At 38.4% G+C, this 4,997-nt stretch overlaps 1 long non-coding RNA gene across 1 annotated transcript; it reads right to left on the bottom strand.

Moving 5' to 3' along the window:
- Positions 1 to 567: 567 nt before the first annotated feature.
- On the bottom strand, positions 568 to 4,430 carry LOC131245840 (uncharacterized). Its single transcript, XR_009171007.1, has 4 exons — positions 4,182 to 4,430; positions 2,191 to 2,291; positions 1,220 to 1,267; positions 568 to 888 (listed from the first exon to the last, which is right to left on the bottom strand). It is a non-coding gene; the product is annotated as an uncharacterized LOC131245840 (long non-coding RNA).
- Positions 4,431 to 4,997: the final 567 nt, after the last annotated feature.

Here is a 4,997-nt window from a genome sequence, read left to right as displayed (position 1 = left end):
TTTCTTTTCTTTTTTTTTGTTATTTTACTTCCCGTACTGGAGAGATTACCCCAGAAATTTTTGGAAGTCCCAACAGCCATCCTACTGCAAAACATATGTTGGCTTCCTTCTATCCCCACTTCATGATGGTAAAGAGTCCCAACTGTAATTTGAATTTCCCACCAATTTCTCCTCCCTGCACTAACAGAGGCCGGCATTGAGAAAGGACAACTGTCTACACAAGCGTTGCAGTTAATAAAAATCTCTAAGAACTATGATAAAAATGAAGTGGAAAATTTGCAACCTAACAGAACAGAATGGGAATTTGGCATTCTTAGTTAAATACGAAATTCCCAATCTAATGGAGCAATAGTTGTTGGAATATGAGAAAATGTTCACTTATAGACCATATGAAAGTGTCTGCCTATGTCATCTACATTTTAGAAGTGATGCTGCAGATGACTTGGATTTAGAACATTGCCAACCAGTATACCATTAGGAGAAAGAAATGGCTAGACGTTGATCAAAGCAGTTTGACATATCAAAACACTTGGAACTGATAAGACATCATCCAATGATCAGATAATATATGAATTATTCTAGCATCAGCTTTCATGGTCTTTCGAAACAAGACACGTTCTTGTACATAAATACAAACAGTTATGAGATATGCAGTGTTTCAAATGGCTCAAATCAGAAGTGACATCACATAAATATGAACCAACAATTTGCATTTGGCAAACATACAGTAAACGCAACGAGAATTCCTTTGAACTGGTAAAATGAGATGCAGCTTTCTAGATAGAAGTATGCAATTCATGCCTACTCACCAAAGAATAGTTTCAAGAATCCCCATGATCAAATGGTGTGAGATCGATTTTGAATGGTTTTTTTCCCTTTACTGACCCTCTGCAATTTGCAAGAAATAATCATCGTCCATCTATTGGAGATTTAAGGGTGCATTTGGATGTACCCAAAATTGCAAGTGGAACAGATTTAGGCAGAACAGATGGTTATCCATTCTGCTGCATTTGGGTAGTGTGGAAATCACATTACATGACATACCGGTTTTCTTCCTTTCCCACCCCATACCAAACAGCAATAAGCTTCAGGTCCTGCCTGAAACGTAAGGGTACCAATTTGGGCAGAAAAGCATTCCACCTCACATGCCTTAAAAGGCACGTCCAAATGTACTCTAAATAATTAGCCCATGAACTAGCAGTAGTGATGAAAAACTTACAGCTATAGCTATGAACTCTTCTCGTAGCTCCTCCAAACCGCGCAGAGGCTATTGAAATAAACATGAAAATGGCAATAAACATCATTCACTGTAGATTGAAAATTTTCTTCTAAAATTAACCGCAACAGCAAAAGAAAATTCCCAGAGAAGTAAGTGCACATGTTTCTGGAAAAAAAAATGCCCATGCATTGAAGACATGAAATCGAAACCCACCCACTGCGTTGGTCCATCTACAGGCGCTTCTAGAGGATCGTCGTGCACCTAACCAACCAATATATAGCTATTAGCGACTCCTAATAGACAACAAAAGAAAATTTCTACTTCATCAGCGGGCTGAGCTCGCACTCTATACTCTAAACATGGGGCTTGACCATGCTAGAATGTGCATCATGTGGGTAATCACGTATCGGTGGGTCCCCTGCTAATTTTTTACAGCCACTTGAGATGAGGTTTCGTGATTGCAGGTGCTTTGTGCTTTGCATTTTGCCTAGCAACTGCCCCTCCATGATCCCACTTAGCTTGCTCGCCCTTTGGGATGTGCACAGTTGGGCTGGGGGTCAATAACCAGGTGGGATCATGTTGGCATGTAAGTGGTGTCGATATGAGCTTCTGCCATGGCAAGTCACTGGAGGCAGGGTAAAAGAGGATGGTTGATGTCCGGTAGGCAGCCGATGGTAGAACTTTTCGCCATTCTACGATTTCAACGCCAACCCAAATGTTGAGACTTGAGAGAAAAGCTAAGATGATGATCTAAGGTCAATATCGCATTCAAGCCAAGCTTTAAGTCACCTTCAGCAAGTTGGGTAGAGAAGGCATAGGAAATAGTTACAAAATGGTGGTAAGCCACGAATAACTAGAGAGTGGGAATTGTTTTACTCTCTTTTCAGATACCACATGCATTGACCCCAATCAAGCAAGAAGAAACATAAGAGTCACTGAGAAGGTTACAATAGGGCATTCTGATTACATACCTCCATGAAGATTCCATCCACACCAACTGCGACAGATGTCCTTGCAATGCATGGTATATTAGTTCACGAAGACCTCCACAGGCAACACCTCCACCTTCCAGCTATTTGACAAAGCATATTGCCTCGAGTTTCTTTTCACACGGAATCAATATTCATAACAAGAAAATACACATAGTCAGTGTTTTAAATATCGACGATATCAGCCGATATATCCCACGATATATCTTGTATCCCACCTATGCGATACGAAATGCACTTGTAGTGCCGATATATCCCACTTATTCGGTTTGGTGAGCATTTTCGATTTTCGATCCATTTTTTTAAACTATAAATCACGTTAAATCAGTGTCAACTGGTTACAAATCTATGATTCTTCATGTTTTCATGAAAATCATGGATTTGGAGCTTCGATTTTGTGATTTGGGGGAGGTGGGGCAAGTTGCGGAAAATTGGGAAAAATCTAAATTTCTCAATTTCTCACAAATCAGTTGCAATCTTTGTATCCAAATACAAAATCAAACATGTATGCAACCTAATCTAGTGATTCTTCTTTTGCTTTTGAATGTATTGCTTGTGTTTTCATACATGTTTTCTTACATTTATAATTTATATAAATAGACTTTAAATATACTTGCATTAGTTCAATTGGACAGTGCATGTATTAGGACCCCATACAAAGGAAACCCTTACTTTGTGCACCTTTTTTTTTTTTTTGTAATGTTTTGATTTCTAAGTGTGCATTGATGTCTTTTTCAATAATTCTTGAAGTTTCCATGAAAAATTCGACTAATTTCCTAATGTTCCCATGTTTCCCAACAACAGCAATACATTATACGATACAACCAATGTATCCCATGTAATAACCGATATGCATCCATATCCCAAGGGTACGATACATTACACAATAACGATATTTAAAACATTGCATATAGTAATAAAGAATTATAAGGCATGGAACTTCTAGAGTTTTCCTTGTGTCTATATAAGGAGTCCTCACTTAAGAATAGTAAGGATTCTTCTCTCCAGTGCAATACAAGTTTCCTCTTCACTCTCCTCTTCCTCTGATGTTCCCGTGCTTCCTCACTGAGTCTGAGGTGGAGTACTTGTGTAGTGCAAGTAGGAGTTAAGCTGACTCGAGAAACATTGGGGCATTGCACCCATGACACATTGCTCTATACTTCTCTTAGATTTTTGAAAATTGGTAATTGGATGGTTATAACTTGTGAACTTCCAATTGCCAATTTTTTTGGCTATGCCTCATGCAAAAGGTGGTCAGTGGTCCACCAATTGGCCGATCTAGATGCATAGCCAAAGAGCACCAATTGAGTGTGTAGAGATTATACTTTTACTAAAGGTATTAGGCACACATCAGATCCTAAACCATTTTTTTAACAATTCGGGCATTGATCTGAGCAGATGAGAATGAAAGCCTGCAAGTAGTACAAACCCATCAAACAAGATGACAGTTAAGCCAAAACAAAATGGATGACCTCAAGTTGAATCCCATTAAGAGTTGTTTCCCACTTCTACATTGTCTCACAGAGTTCTGGAACAAATGGTGACTCAAAGGAGGAGGAATACTCATCAAACCCAATAATTGGGAAAGGCTTAGATGATAATGATTTCTTTGAACTATTCAAGACTAAATTTAAGCAGCTTCTATGCATCCTATTCTTTTTTTCATCAACCCCAATTAATTGGGATAAGGCTTATATGATGATGATTTTTTGGAAATATCCAAGACTAAATTAATTTTAGGTAACTTCTGTGCATCCTCATCACATTTTCAAAGGGAATAGAAGTTTGCAACCTTTGAAGTACTGAAAAGTAAAACTTCGAGCAGTTTCCCATCTTTAAAGTGAACAATTAGAAAATGTCAAGAAATATGATAATCATATAAAATCTTGCTACACTTTAACAATAAACATATCCATATATAATTCTCTACTGCAAGTCTGTAACTATGAAACAGGAAATATTCAAGTCTATACCTTTCTCCCAGCAGGTTGTTGCAGTGAATGTATAACATCTGCTACCTGTGGTCAAGGAATTTCGATTACACAGACAGTTGCTTCACAGAGATCCCATGTAACTGTATAAAGCATCACCGTCAACGATGACTATTAAGACTGTCATTAACAAGTTAAGAAAGTTTTGGACAGTGGACAATTCATTGTTTTAGTATTGGTGGAGAAATACACATATGTTCTTGCAGGTCAGTGATGAGTGGAAAGCCTGCAAATAAGCTCATTATCATCATTGTTTTCATTGGAATGATAGAGTTTAAGGCACAGAAAGATATACCAACACTGCTTCCGCTAGATGGTGTTCCCATTATGACGAACAGAAATACCAACACTGCGGGTTTGTTTCTAATTTTGTGAGGGGGCTATATAAGTGGCTCGTAATCACGAATTAGGGTAGCATAAGGAGAGCCAAAACGTGTCTAGGGTTTTGAGAAGAGGTAGCTAGGGTTTTCTACTCTAGAGATTCGTCTTGTGAGACGAGGCTTTGATTGTAAGTTAATTCTATCGCTTGTACTTCCGTTTTTTCATAGTGGATATTGTCGCTTTGTGCTGTGGTTTTTTCCCAAATGGGTTTTTCCACATAAATTATTGTGTTCTCTGTGATTGCTCATTATTTTTGATTCTCTATTAGCTTGTTTGATTCGCTCTAAGGTTGCTTCGGCGCCTAACATGAAGGTGGTTGTGCCCAACACAACTCCGACCACACAATGAAATGATATCAGTGAACTCAACGAGCATGCTTTTTCTGCATTCGACTCACACATGGCAGCACAACACGTG

Source organism: Magnolia sinica, chromosome 5 (genome assembly GCF_029962835.1).
Source record: "Magnolia sinica isolate HGM2019 chromosome 5, MsV1, whole genome shotgun sequence".
Lineage (NCBI taxonomy): Eukaryota > Viridiplantae > Streptophyta > Magnoliopsida > Magnoliales > Magnoliaceae > Magnolia > Magnolia sinica.
The sequence above is the reverse complement of the archived record's forward strand: the minus strand, read 5'-3'. Positions and strand labels throughout refer to the sequence as shown.